This window comes from Melopsittacus undulatus, chromosome 2 (assembly GCF_012275295.1).
Source record: "Melopsittacus undulatus isolate bMelUnd1 chromosome 2, bMelUnd1.mat.Z, whole genome shotgun sequence".
Taxonomy (NCBI): Eukaryota; Metazoa; Chordata; class Aves; order Psittaciformes; family Psittaculidae; genus Melopsittacus; species Melopsittacus undulatus.
The window spans coordinates 65679019-65694740 of NC_047528.1; the positions used below are offsets into that span (position 1 = coordinate 65679019).

Genomic DNA, 15722 nt, shown 5'->3' on the forward strand with positions numbered 1-15722 from the left:
AAGATGACTTTTACTGGAGTATGTGGTGGTGATGGCGGGCATGATGATGGGAACATGCAACACATTGGAAGGCTTTGGAAATGCAATACTATCATTTATTTGCACTGTCAGGCTGACTGGCCTACTTTCCTCTGAAAAGGATTTGCTGACAACTTGAAAATCTTGCAGATGAAGGCATAGCCCCACACAGCAGCAGTAGTCCCTACCTGTCAGAGCTGCAGTTTTTCTCTGCCTTCTGCATGAATCTGAAATCTGTTGCTGGCAGCCATTGGACCTCAGGGCTTTATCTGAATTTCCATATTCAGAGCACAGGATACTGACTTTCAGATGGAAGTTCTCTAGTAGAGTCACAGAAAATCTGCTGCTGTCTGCACCTTCACTTTGCTGATACCACAGCTTTCAATGTTGTGCTCTTCATTAACTTAATATCCTGCTTCTGTTTCTTGGTGCCAGAAGAGTGCTTGAAGCAATGTGGTTTTGTTCTTGTCGTTGGAGTACTGATTTCAAGCAAAGTCACAAGAAAGGAGGAAGTCTGCGAGAGAAACATTGTTGCAGTTTCATAACACATTTAGATAATTATTGGTTTAAGGTGTGATGTAGCAAAATAAATTGTCTGTATTTTCAATAGAGATCTTGTTTTTCATCTTGTTTTATAAAAACAAAATATTTTTATATTAACATGTGCAACACTTGAGGTGATGTTGCACAGTGTCTATTTTTAATACTAGAGTTATAGCCTCTCTAGATCAGGGTATTTGCTTAATCATACTATGTGGGATCTTCTTCTTTTCCCACCCATGTTTTTTGCCCACAGTTCAGATGGCTGGCTGAATATATATTATTTGGATGCGTCAGCATGAAATTTGCAGATGGCCAACCAGTCTTAATACATATGAAGCTGTGATCACAGTTTTCTAAACAGTGCCAGAGATGCTGAATTATGTTTGCAGTATTGCCAAATCTCTTTAATCAATCTTGACTGAAAAATGATGGCATAAATCCCAGATTAGTAGTGGTGCTTCACTGAGTCATTAGCATTGGTTGTCTAGATCTAATTGTACAAGATAATTTTTACAGATGCAAATGGACTAGTGCAGGGTGAAAGGAGAACTGTTTACTGTCTACCTAAACTATGCTATAGCTTAGAGCCATTTTTAGGTTTTTGGGCATGTATAAGAAGAAATTCCTTGCATAATTTACTCAACAGAATACTTTGTAGCTGGGTTCTAGAATGTCACATGCTCTGCTGAAAATAATTTATAACTGTTTTTCCTGTTGTTGCATCAGCAATTTAGCTTGTGGGACTGAGGAGCATGCCGTAACCCAACATCCGGGTGAGGTGGTAATTGCTTAACAGTAAGGTCCTGCTAACACCAGCTGAACAAGGCAACCTGCATGGCAGAGAGGGAGTGCATGGGCCTGGACTGTGTGTGCATATATGTTTTAATTGTAGGGGTCAGTACTGTGGACCGTCTTCTGCCCTGTCCTTCATTTGCTGAAAATAGGAGGGGAAGGGCAAGGGCTGTTTGTGCGTTGGAGGATACTGCCTCCTCTGAGTGGAGAGCCCCCTTGGTCATTCACAGCATGAACAGGTACCAGGAAGTCTTGGATACTAAACCAAAGTAAAGATGCTCATCCACAAGGACTTTCAAACTTGCCATGTTATCTCCATAATGAGCATGTTAAGGGACAACATTGTTTTTAGGCTGGCTATTAATTGTGTAAGAGGATTGTCCATTGCAAAAGGCTTTTGTGCCATCTCTGATGCAATCCTTCTGAGCCCAAAGATGTTTGTGGAAATCTTTTTTTCTTTTGTTTGAAGGTTTGTACTGCTGAAAGGTGTGTTTTCACAGCTAGGGAGTATTAAGTGTATAAAGTTTGAGCAACAGCAGCATATTTTCCTTGACACTGCAGGTCTTGAACTGGAAGACCTCTTTTTAATGAAAAAAGATGCCTACAAAGAAAAAAGGCCTTTTTGTTTAGATCACCTTGGTTTCACACAAACATTTAAAAGATAATTTTCAAAGCTCCTGTCCAGAAATATGCCTTAAATACGCACGCTTAACTGAGCAAAGTGATTACAATTTTTCCTTTATTCAGACAAAGAGCTTTTTTTGAAGAACATGATGGACTTGTCTTCTACTTGGATTGAATGCTTCTACTTTTAAAACAGTCATTTCTGCTTGCTAAAGAAGTAAGAGGAAAGTGATCTGTGCAGTGTTTAATCCTACTTGAAAACGTTTGCATGAAAAAACTTCTGGGTTGTTTGTTTTTTTCAGGACATGTTTGCAAATTGTAGTAAAGGATATGATAGGCTTTATTTTCAGTGGCAGTGATTCATCACTTATTTTTCACCTTGCATTTTGTCTGGAAACTTTGAACAGTGATCACTTTTATATGTGCAGACATATTTTCTAGGATTTTTGTGTAATGTTTCACTCTTCTGATAGCTAACAGTCCTATTTTTAGAAACAGAATTTTACTTTTGTAAGCCAAAGTTTCAAGATCAGTATCAATAAACTATCAAGATTTCTTTGACTCAGAGTTTCACTGATACCTGTGATATCATACACTTTCCGAATTCTTTGGCAACTCTATGTGCCAGAGTTTGCTGTATTTTAGTTGAAAAAATATTTTTCTTCAAAGCTTGAACTCTAACTGGTGATATGGGTGTTATCAATTCTGTTTTCTGATATACCTCCAGTAAATTAAAGTCCAATACTATTTTGCCTAGCTTACATAGTAAAAAATAATCTATTTTGTAAAAACACTAATTATTAAGTCAAAGTGTAATGTCTTGGACAATAGAAGTACTTGAAGATCTTGAGATGGAAAGAATCTTTCTGGGGCTTTATTCAGAAATCAGGTATAGGAAGCTCTGTATTTTTATATTTTCACTGCTTGATTTTATAATTATAAAACAAACAAACACCACCCAAACCACCACAAACGAACAAAAAAACCCAACAGTAAAATGGCAGATGCTTATTTCTATTTTGTGAAGAAAATACTTGTCTGGAAAGATTTGAATTTGCAATTTAAGTTACCTTCTTCACAGATATTTTTAGGTATGTCCTGAATATTTGTTTTTCAGGTTGTGGTTTCGGATTTTCTTTGACTTTATAGTTAGTGAAAACCAAAATATTCAAGAAAAACAGTAAGTTTCCTGTAGTCCAAATAAAAATACATTGTAGCAATATATATTTGACTATGGGATGTTTTCATGATGAAGGAAAATCAAACTGTTTCAAACCAAGCATGGGGCAACAGCATCTGTAAGCCAGTCAAATTCCTTAGGTGTTTTTTTCTTCTGAGTGACTGTAGATGACATAGAAGGGAAAAACTGTATGTTCATGTCTAATTAATAGATATCAATGTCTACTGTGTGCAGTGATGGTTTCTATATAAAGTAAACACACATCCTGTGCTCTGGCTTTGGGGTAGTTCTGTGTTTGTATGTTTTTATTTTGGTGTGCTGTAAAACTCTGGATTTTGTTTAGATGCTTAATTTGTTCCAATGATTCTCTCTTCCTCCCCCCAGACAATTCTAAGTGTAATTAAATGGGTTGCACTGTATGATTTTTATTTTTTTCCCCTTTTTGTCATCCGTCCTCCCTTTTTAAGACAAGAAAACAAATCTTAATATTTTTGGATTCCCACATCTATTTCTGGTGGCTTGCATCGTGGGGGAAAAAATGCAACATGGCTCATAGGAGTGTGACATAAAAGGCTATATGCGGCCATTGACTGTTGTGAGTTCCAGTCCTTTTAGAATATCCCAAGAAAAAAGATAAGCATAAACATCATAGTAGTTCTTTAGGTTTTGGAGTTATTTTGTTGATTTTTCAGTACAGGTCACCACTTGTATTAGAATCTACAGGCTTTCCTCTTCTTCACTGGCTCTGGTTTTGTCTGAAGTGATTGCTGGTAGAAGGGGTGAACAGCCATGGGTGAACAGAACCCCGTCTGGGACTCCCTGCAGAGGAAGAGACTTGTGAGCCTCATCAGGAAAGTGCTGTGGTGCTGGCCAGAGTGTTCAGCACATCCCTTAATTCTGTTTCTTAACATATGCACTGCCAGTGTATGAACTTGTGCTACATATGGGCTTGTGGGTTCCTTAGGTTGTCATGCCAGATGCTTTTTTAATTAGCTGTGTGTTTTGGGGCAGTTGAATGAGGCTGAGATCCTTAATTTTATAGGTATGTTTTAAACATAAGTTTGTTTTTACAGAGAGGTATGAAGTGTATGGCAGTTGGTGATTGTAAAAGTGTGATCAATAATGATCTTTCTGTGGGAGAAGTATGTGTTCTTTCCCATGCAATGTGAATATTATAGGTTATTGATTTATTTATTTATTTTGACCTGTTGGCTGCTTTCCTCTTTGAACTTGATGTAATAATGACAGAGTTGCTTAAGTTAAAGTTCTGGGAACCTACATTTATTATTTTTTGGCTAAGTTCACAGAAAAAGCCAATAAATGAGACATCTGTGGATTGTTTTCTGCTCAGAAATAGGTACTTGTATACACATCTGTGGGTGAGAAACATTTACGAATATGTAAACTTACCTATGTATGTAATACACACACACATATATATACAAACTCCTAAATTTGGTTTTATGGCTGTATAGGTCATGTATCCAAGTAAGTAGGGACAACAAACAAACGTTGCAGGTAACAGAAGACAGGATGAAGAGATTTAGGATTTTACAGTTTGGTGGGTTGGTTTTATTTCCTTTTTTAAGAAAGAATTTCAAGTTCTGTTTTTTAATGGTAGCATAAATAAGTTGAAGTATGTGAATGGGCTTCAGGATGATAAGTACACAGAGAATGAAGACTACACAAAACCCATCCTTGTCTTTGCTTACGATACCTGCCAAGTCTCCAGCTTAGGGAGACTCTGTTCTTGGCTCTTGGTGTCATTAAAAACCGCTAAAGCCAAACAGTAAATTGGTCAGAACAGACCTTTTAGGACCTGGATATTTTCCTGTCTTTATGGCCTGCTTTGTCTCATCCTCTGACATCAGTGGGTGTGGGATCAAACCTTTAATTCTGTGAAAATTTTAGAGACTGGAGATGAAAAAAACACCTGTAACCTTTTGCAGCAAAAGAAAATGTAAGTATTGCAGGAAGGAAGGATACTGTTATTTAAAACAGCCTCATAATTTTGTTTAGGTAGCAATTGTTACATTCGTGGCAAGTTCATTAGCTGACTTCCTACTGTGGTTATTGCTTGCGGTTACAGGCAATTAAACCTGAAAGTCTTACAATCAACACTCCCTGTAGTTTTAGATAGCAGATGTCATCAGTTGCACAGGAAAAGGCTACCTTCTTGTGTTAAGTCACAGTCCTGTAACCTTACATTTCTGCCTTTAAAATCGTGAGATCTAAGAAAAATATACAGTGAACATCTGACATTGGAGTGCATTTAGACCTCGATAGCTATTAATGATGAAAAGTCACAGTACTTGTTTATACCTGTTTTGCTGTTTGTCTTAAGTACGGTGTTTTGTTCCATGATTTGCATTTTACCTGAATTTCTCGCCTGAATGATTTTACTGTGTAACAACTGCTCCTGAAAAGGTAGAACTTCAAAGTGACCCAGACTGAAGAGAAGGGAAATAATTTGTAGTTAATCATGTGAACAGACAGAATACAGGTTGTTCATAATCTTTAAAAAAATGTGTATTGTGTGTATTTCTCTGTTACAGTGTGTATAAATAAAGAAAAAATCTTGTAGTGGACCACTGAAAGTAATTTTTAATTGACTTGTCCTTCTCTCTTGGAATGTAAATCCCAAGAAGTTTGAAATAGGGCAAGCAAATTGAGGAAAGCTAACAATGTAAACAGTTATGATTAGTTAAATTAATTAGGGAACTGTTGGAAACGAGCTGAAACAGGATGTGCTTGTTTGCATCAGCATTACTGTTTTTGTAAGGGCTGTTCATTGCACTCTTATTTGTCTAGGCTTCAACCCAGTTGTCTGCACTCTGAGGGATGCGAGCCTGCTCTTGGAAGTAGGGTGGCAGTGAAAGACTGACATTGTTTTTTCTGCAGGTTTTACTGGTGAAACCAGCACCAATCTGTTTTGAACCAGCTTGCTTGGGCCTCTCTACAGGTAGGCGCATTAGAAAGTCTGTTAGTGAAAAGGTGAGAAATTACCTGACATGTTAGTGGCATGAGTGCTTTCTGCTGAAGGGTTAGGGGGATAGCAGGTGCAATCCAGAGGCAAGTTGATGTCTAAAGCACTGACAGATTTCAAATGGGACTGGGGATTGATATCCGAAGGCAGTAGCTGCAGTCACAGGAACTTGGGGTCTCTGCAAAGTTAAATATTTCATGCTTTTACTTTGTGTCACTAGAATATTTAAAGTGTTTTTGCTGAAGCATGAAACAAGGAAGCAGTTGCTAAGAATTTCTTAAGTAGTCTATATTTTACGGTAGAGTTTCTTCAGCTTTGTTGTCACTTTTGTTTATATCTGCCAAAAAAGTCTCAGAAATGTGGATCACAAACCTGCTTGGTTTCGCTAATCTCTCTTTTGATGCATCTGGTGTACTCAAAGATTCTCTCTTCTTTTTCTTTGTTACTCACTGCTAAATGGAATATTTCAGCCATACACAAAGTGAAGAAATTCACAGTTTTGTACAGTTATTGACTAGTGCATCCTAGCTGTTTTCTAAAGGGGACAAATTTGCACAAGACACTTGAGACACTCATGATTGATAACACATATTGAATTTCACCTCTTTGGCAGCTGTGCTGAGAGGCACAAAACCCTCACTTTGGGAAGCTGAGTTCTTTCTGTGTGTCACCTGGTCCTACGTATTTAAAACAACATGAAGTTGAGCGTTGGTGCTTTTCTTGTGCTGAGTGTGTCTTACTGACATCGGTGAAATTGCTTGCAGAGTAAGGAGTTATCTGAGTGGAGAAAGTGTTTTGAATAAGTTCTGTTAAAGAAATTGCCTATAGCCACAGGGAAAACCAGTGAGGATTTTTACAAAACAAATTGAAAGGAGTTACTCGAGGGAGAAGGAGAAGGAGAGGTGGCTTTGCTTGTGGATATATGGCTATAGTCAGAGGGCAGGACTAATTGAATAAAGAGTGCCCTGGAATGTAGCAATGCACAGGAGATGTCTGTGTCTTTTTAGGGGAAAGTCTCACACTGATGGTGTTCCTGTGAGAGAAAAGCACTGTCCTTATGGAGGGAACCAGCTCAGTTTTTCCGTGATTGTGAAGAAAATGCAAAAGTTCATTGCCAAAAGCCAAAAGAAACATTACTAGAACTTATGGCATACAGAAAATTTAGGGTGGTGTCCAGTATAGGCTGTCTAAAATAATGGTAAAGTCAGCTCTGATTTTTATTACAGTATCAAATAATTGTTAGCATAGGAAATTTATTTAATGCAACCATTTGAGAAACGCAACGAATGGCTGATATGTCTGCAGAACTATTAATGGGGAAAACTTCTATGTTATTTATGTAGATACCATCTTGACAACTCTGATCCCAGTGTTAGTACTGGATTAGAGGAAATTAACAACTGTCATAGATTTTCATAAGGAAACCTCTGAGTATTAAGTCTTGATTTTCTTCTTCTGACTTACTTCTTTGCATGTGTTACTGTTATACTTGCCATGCAACAGTCTTGCAAGGATGGTCTGATATGTCAAAAGGTAGTCTTCCTTCATGGCTTCAACAGTCCTTGATCTGCAAGCAGTCTAGCTTGTCAAAGATGTATTTCGGCTGATTTTGTCTATTCGGGTCAGTGACTTAAGGACTAGACTCCTCACCCTGTTACTGGTGTTTAACAGGCCAGCATATAGTAGTAGCAATCTTATGCAGGCAGCTCACTGTGAATATAGAGTTGTTTATCTGTGCAGTTCACAGTGGAGTGAGGTTAAGCAAAGTGATTTTGCTTTGTGTTTGCTGGGGTTCAGGTGGTGTGTTGTAACTTGTTCAACTTCAGCACTTTTATCCTCAGCTTTTATCTGTATAGCCATAGATGTAGAATATCTGATTGTGACAGGCATATCTTCTGAGCCAAAAAAATGGTATTTCTATCTTTTATATCAGTGCTTTACATGTGTCTAAGATTTTCTTATGCTATTCTGTTTCCAACTAATATACCTTTAAAAAACACAACAAAAACCAACCAACCAATATATATTTCTTGAAGAAATATGTTTCTTGAAGAAATGTATTAAAAAAATCTTGTAAATACAAGAGTCACTTCTTTTGCACAAATTCTGCAGTGCTTAAAAGAATGCCAGGAGAAATCCATTCTGTTTTTAGTTTTAAAAATTACACCTTCCTATAGGCATATTTTTCAAGTAGGTAATGAGCTCTGAATGGTTTTGTGGCAGCTCCATTTTAATAATTTGAAGAGTGACAAAACAGGCTTGGCAAAACAGAGCAAAATGGCTAAAAATCTAGCTGACTGATATTGTGGTTTTACCTGCAAAGAAAGGTAAGTGCTTGATTGTGGTGCATGTGTGCCTCAGTAGGACATTACCTTTAATTAGCCCCAGCCGTACAAGTCTCACTCTTTAGCACCCATATGTCAGACTGTGTGCTGCAAAAATAGGTTATAATTTGGTTGTTCAAACTGGCAACAAAATAGAAACTTTACAAGAGATCCAGCTCTTTGCATGTTTCACTGTGTAATCTCTGTCTAAAGTCAGATGTACCAGTTCAATTGCTTATCTGAAAAATGGTTTTGTCTTTTTTTCTTTTCCCTTTTTTTTGCCTTTTCTTATTAGGGTTGTTAGCTCTCAGGCTTGAGAGGGCAGGAGAAAAAGGAATAAGAGTAATTTCCCAAATTGTTTCATTTTTATGCTTGCAGATGACAGTAGGAGCACTCTGGACTTGATAGCAGTAAAGAGATTAGTTTAGAGACATCTTGCTCTGCACCAGCTGCTCTCAGTGCTTTCCAGATTGAATGCTAAAGATGCTATCTAGTGGATCCTGTCTAGCTGGGATTAATTTTAGGCTATTTTGAAAAACTAGGGCTGGTTTTCTTTGGGACACAAATTGGGGTATGTTGAGTGTTACGTTAGCTAAAGACAGTTTTTCATTCTGTCTGGTGCTTTATTTTCCACAGTGTTGCATCCAAACCAGATTTGTTTTGTACTTCAGCTGTTACTGCCTTTAGTATTTAGAAACTGAGGCTGGAAAGGCTGAGACTTGAACACCATAATACTGCGTATTCTCTCTCTCTTTCTTTGTCTCCCCTTTCCCCTATATTCCTTCACTGTACTGTGCAAAAGCTGACGAGTAGAAGATTTCTGAGGGAAAAAGGAGTATGAGCAGTCCAATTTCCAACTTTACAATTTCTGAGCTGTAAAGAAGCTGTCCTGAAGTTATCCCTTCCTCCATCTTCTCAAGAACTCTCTGTACAAGGTAGCTTCTAATAGTACAACAAACTGTGTGTAGACTTGAAATAAGACAGTAAAGGCAATTGCTTCAGTTAGGTGTGTTATAAATTTCAGGATGTTTTTAATAGAGTATCATAGGAGGCTTGAACTTTGCAGTACCATTTCTCCTTTTTCTGTGGATATGTGGCTTCTGAAGTGTTAGAGGCCAAACCTGCCATGGTACTTTTCCAGGCTTCCTGGCTGTGCTGTAAAATATTTTCTGCAGACTCTGCACAGCAGTTCTTCCAGAGTTACTGATATTTTTCTTCTTGCTGGCTTTTCTATCAGTGCCACAGAATCTGAAAAATGGTGCTAGAGCCAGTTGGCAGTGTGATGTTTGGAGAAAGCTGTAGTGACTATAAAGGAGTATTTCTATCATGAGCCAGAAGTCCGGGAGTTTAAGGGATGGGTGGCCCAAAACAGCTCAACATATCATGAGTTTTGTGTAACTGAGCTACAGCATACTTGGGGACCATGGAGGATTTGCATAGCTCTGTGCTGCAGCTTCAGTAACTAAGCCTTTGAGCATTGCTTAATGGCAGGCCAGGGGGTTCTGATCTGTGGTCCCTAAACAGTGAAATATAGAATGGTATTGCTTTTCCTTTACTAATTATTATTGCCTTTACTGCATTTAAGAGGCTAAGCAGACCCTAAATACTTTATGTTAAGTAGCACTTGCTTCAATGGAAGAATTTTTTGCATGATGGTAAATGGTTAGTCCACTGAACAAGGAAGGCTTGATTCAAGGAATGACCTTTGAAGCCTCTGATAATGGAGTTGTATGGTTTAATGTCTCATTTGGGTTCCTGCCAGACAGACTCAAACTTTCAGGGAGTAATAGGTTCATGTTGGAAAATACCATTGTTCAAGATATGATTGCGACTTTTTTCCAGACTGAAACTTGCAGAGGTAGGTTTGCATGGCTCTTCAGACCCCTCTTGTCTGTGGAAAAGGTCTTACTGCTATGACTGAGCACAGTGAAGTACAGCAAAGTCTTAACAGCCTTAAAACTCTTCTGCCTAAATTCAAAATGGGAAACAGAGCTGAAAAGTTGTTTTTTTTTTCCCATAGACTCGACAAACATTGCTTTTCTTAGGGAAAAAAAAAACAAAACCCCCTTTCATAAAGTTTTCCTGATCTCTTCCTGAGTCATTTTATCTCTTCTCTCTCCCTTTACTGTCACAGCTTCCCCAGGCATCTTGTTTTCAAGTGTGCTTCTGAGCAGTCTGTCAGTCAGGCAGCTCACTCTTGCAGTTTACAAAGGTGTGCCTGAGTCTGTGCATGAATCACTCCTCTTCTGAATCCACCTCCTTGGATCTTTCTCCATCACGTAGTTAATGGTGCTGTTTGGTTTGCCCTGCCACACTTTCCTCTAAGATGACTTGCTGTACTGTTTTGCCACTGCTTCTCCATTTGCTGTTCTCTAAACCAGCTTGCCCCATTAAGAAGATACCACAGCGCCATTAACTTCTCTCCTTTCAAGACCATGCACTAGAAACTGCTCACAGGTTGGTATATTAACTGGAACTCGTATCCTCTGGATGGGAACATCGATCTTTTCCTTGCTGAGAGTCTTGATTCCCCAGCTCTGATATTTCCTGTTTCTGTCTGTCATCTTCTAAAAACATCTCATACCTCACAGCCAAATTCTTCCCATCTATGTTCTATTTTGAGCTCTGCTTTTACTGGATAGTCTCTCTAACTTTAGCACTTAAGCCACTGCAGCATTTCTGTATAACTTCTGTAGCTTTTTTGATCTGTTGGTAGGCCTGATTGGGGCATATTAGCACCAGCAGACTTCATCCCCCCTGCAGTTTGAGAGAGAAGTGAGTGTCTTCAGAGACTGACACCTAAGTTAGCCCCTTCCCTCCTACTTAGTTTAGTTGCCCTGAATCACACTCCTACCTGTTTTATTTCTGAGAAAGTAGAGAATTTGGTGCATTTTCCAACTCTCCTGGACATTCTTGTTGATGTCATCAGCCTCCACATTGAATATAAAGGGTATGCTTGGATGGTGGTAATTTTCAACCTATTAAAGAGCTCAGAGGCATTACAGAATTTTAAGCCACAAGTTTTTAATTCATGTTCTTAAATATTCATTTATTCCTATTTAGCTGCATCTGTAGGAGGAATCAATAGATTTGTTTCTTTAATGCAATTTTTGAAGTTCCCACTTTTCCTATTTTTTTCCTCCTTAATGGGAAATTTTTCAATGAAAAATTCAACTCTCGGTGTTTCTTCTTCTTAGTACCTAGATTACAGGGTTCTAGCCCATAATGATACAGAACATTGGAGTACTAAAGCTAAAAAGTCTTCTCTTAAAAACATCAAAAGGTCATAAATAAGATACCAAAAATATGTTTCTTTTGTGTGTGGAAAGATTTTTAAGTGGGTTAAAAAATGATTGTTTCCTTCTCACTCTCTTACATAAGCTATAATTGCTACCAATTTCATGCAAAGTTTGTTACTATTTGAGAAAAGACTCAGGCAGGTCTCTGATGTTTTTTTGAACCTGCAGTCAGTTATTTTTTGGGAGGAAGAAGTGGAGGGGAAGGAGCAGGTAGAAAAATGAGCACCATTTTTGTACAAAAAGGACTTGTACTGATTACCTGCTATCTAAATTATAGTCTATAAAAATAAACTTTAAACTCATTTATATGAAGCTGACAAAGATTCAGGTCCTTTTGAAATAGTGTTTGGCCAGTATTTCTATGGTTTCAGCCTATTATATGGATTCTTAAAAAAGGCAGGCTATTTAGAAACACTGCCTAATGGGTGCTGCTTGCATCTTACCCCATTTAGACCCACTGTAAAAAGAAAGACGCCCATACTTTTGAACCTGTTTTAATGTGAGGATAGCTTTTACTTGCTTCCTTTTCCATCTTAATTACAGCTGTTACACTGAATTACAGCCTGTGTATTTTAAGAGTCTTTCCATAGTTATGGGTGTTGATCGTGTAGTTTTCATACCCTTACTTGTGATTTCCTCACTGAATTATTGTGCAGCTTCTCAAGCAAAATGGATGGTTCTGAAGCTAGAAGTGACTATTCTTTGTATTTGAGATTGGATTTCTTACTGGGATAGTGTTGAAGAACTGACACAGATAAAGGCTCTGTCTTCTTTCTCTTTGCTCAGCTTGGTGTCTCCATTCAATCTTAATACAATCATCAAAGATGAATATACTGTATTCTATTTCAGAAGCCTTTTCATGGAGGGTTATTAAAATTGTTTTTCCCATGAGAAATTAAGAGAGATTTAATGCTATTTTGGACAATAGAAGTCAATAAAGTATTTTTATACTACCTGTCTTTATGGCTCTTGATGGCTTATGCTTGTATTGGTGATTTTCTATTTATAGCCAGCTCTTTTCTGCATGTCTTCTCTAACTCTAAAATGATTTCATGAGTGTTTAAAGTCCTCAACTTGCAAAAGTGAATGCATTTTGGAGTGCACCTTTCTAGGAATGTGACTATCATTTATTAAATAGTTCCTTAAGCAGCTCTACTTTGATTAGAATCAACCTCACAAGATTTGCATGGGGGTTAAATGGATATCTTCCTTCCAAAACTAAGCATTATCCAAAAATACATAATAATGCCTTGAAAGGTATTATTTAGTAGACTAATCAGAGCTTAAAATTCAGTTTGCAAGACTTTTTGGGTAGTGTCAGGCAGGTAATAAATAAAATCATTACAGCTAAGTGATACGGGCCCTAGAAACTTGTGCCTCTGAGCCTCAGCCTCTGCTTTATTATTCCATTTGAAAAATCCAAATGACAAATTACAACCACCCAGTACCATGCCCCTCAGAAAAGCCCAAACTGATGAGCCAGGGGCAGGGGAAACCATAACTTCCTCTGTTTTGGGTTAAAAACTGTGAGGTGATCTGGAGAATAGGCAATGAGGATGACACAGCCTATTGATTCCCAGATTTCCAGGTGCATGCTTTTTCTCTGTCCTGTCTCAGGTGTAAAATGCATGCCATCAGACCTGTGCTTTTCACTAAACTCATCTCCGTGTCAAGGAAATCTTAGGTCTGTGGCCCAGGTGAGGCTGAGGACAGCTGCAGCTCCCAGTGGTGCAGGGTGGCGCAGGACATGTGGTCTGTGAACACTGCAAGTCTCATCAGACAAGTGCAGGAGTAGCCATCGATTCCACACAGCTGAAGTACATCGTAGACAATTAGAAGAAGGTGGATATAGGTGAGAGCAGTGTAATACAAAAATCTGTGGTTTACTACCTTTATGCTATAAAAGGGTATTGCCAGTAATCTTACCAGTTTAGACTGGTGGAACTGAACTATAAACAAGGTTGTATATCGACCTGTGCACATCACTTTTCTGCATAACTGGAATTGTTTGGTGACTTATATGGCTCTCTTCAACAACTGAATGAATTTATGCCACACGTTTGATGGGAAGCTGAGAGAGTGAAGGCTTTGTAGAATGACAGGGTATAGATACCAAAGCATTACCTTTAAGTAGCACAAGTACCGATGTTTTCCATTTAATCATAATTCCCTAATACTAATTGTACTTCCTTAATGCAGACACACAAATGTTATTAGAGAAAGTTGATGGGATTCTAATAAATGTATTAAACCTGGTAAATAAATGATGAAGTATATTCAATTATTATCTACCCAGTCTAATTCCCTTCAATTTCAAGGACTCGGTCTTTTCCTAAAACACTATTTGTTGCAAACATCTGTCATCTGTGATGCCCCTTTAGTCCCCAAGACATCCCAAGCAATGAGGCCTTTTCACCAGTGCAAATAATCTAGAAATATATACAGCAATACATCAGTGCATGCTTCTGAATGATACAGAAACAAATGAAACTGATTAAAAATATCCAAGGCAAGCACTCACATCTCTGATATGCCATCTGATCTTCCAATAGATAAATGGAAAAAGACATCATAACTGGTAGAATTCTTACTTTTTTATTTAGTTTTATTTTTTGCCTTCTCTTACTATCTGTGTAGGTTTCATGGTTTGTAGTTGACTGTTCTTAGAATAAAACTTACAGCCTTTAACGTTTAGGGTTTTTTTGAAAACACATTGAAAACCACCGAGGTGCTACTTTTTGTAAGATTTTTTCCATGGCCTAATTTTAGGAAAAATCGCAAATGATCTGAAGTCAATTAAGTTCTGAATGTCAAAATTTATATTAATCATGATAGAAACATTTCCATTATCAACACTTTTAATAAGTATTTTCCACTTCAGGCTCCCAGTGGTCTGAGATCTGATACACAATCCAACATGTACGTTATCTCAGTCTTTGAATGGTCCTGTTGATAGTTGGTAGAGTTAATCTGGGAAATAATTTACAGTGCATCAGTAATAAAGGTTGGATTCACATGTAGTGGCTTAAAATCTGTGAGCTTGCAGATAATTTTTTTTATCGTATTGTTGCATAATTTATTTGGAAAGAAGAAATAAAGAACTTTGAGAAAGAAGAAAAATAGTTTAACCGTTCCCTTTTTTTTAATTAGATTTTTTCTTCATGCAAATGAGGAAAATAAATTTTATAAGAAAAGTTGCAGAACAATCATCAAGATTGTCCAGCATTACATTCAGTTTTACTGGTTTTTTATTTAGTTTACCCAATGCAGCAGATGGTACCGAGGAAACAATAACTCTTTGCATTGACTTTCTCCAGCATTGACAGTTGTTCTTTCTGAAGCATTTGAAGAACATACCAGTCATAGGTCACAAAGACCAGCATGAGCTCTGTAAGTCCTGCATTGTGAAGGCAACAGGAAAAGCTTCACTCAGAAAATGCTTAGAGTGTATTGAATGAGCAAAATAAGTGGATCTAAACATTTATATCCAGAGGATAGCATTTTGTTAGAGAATGCAAGGGACCATAATGTTTAAGTCATGCAGTAACATGCTTGCCTCAAAATGAGTTTACACCTAGGTTTGGGTCTCTCTTTTGTTAGTATTCACAGCTCAATGTTCAATTGGAATTGTTGTGTGAGTAAAGAAAATGGGGCACATTGGTTTGAACAGAGAGGTAATTGTGCATTGTAGAAAAAAAATGTTTGGAATCAGAAATTTGCATCTATAGTGACAGAACAGATGTTAATATTCTTGGAAGCCTGGAGAGACTAGGTGCTTTCTCTGTTATCCTATGTGATCTCTATAGCGTCTGTATTAGATCTGAGGTTACAGATGTTTCTGCACTTACACTGTATAGTGTTTTAGAAAAAAAAGCAGAGCTCTAAATACAAGGGGAATAAGATTGAGCACAGGGTAATTGCAAATGATGCCATCACTTGATTATCAGGTTTAACAT

General features: G+C 37.7%; 1 protein-coding gene across 12 annotated transcripts in view; it reads left to right on the top strand.

Moving 5' to 3' along the window:
- Window positions 1-15722, top strand: part of INPP4A (inositol polyphosphate-4-phosphatase type I A) — a 129068-nt gene that overhangs the window by 16038 nt on the left and 97308 nt on the right. Inside the window, exon 1 of one of the 12 annotated variants that reach the window (XM_031050972.2) lies at window positions 6087-6119. The exons of the other annotated variants lie outside the window; for them this stretch is intronic. The gene's annotated coding sequence lies outside the window, so the exon portion shown is untranslated. Of the gene's footprint in view, window positions 1-6086; window positions 6120-15722 lie in introns of those variants that run through there. 12 annotated transcript variants of the gene reach the window in all.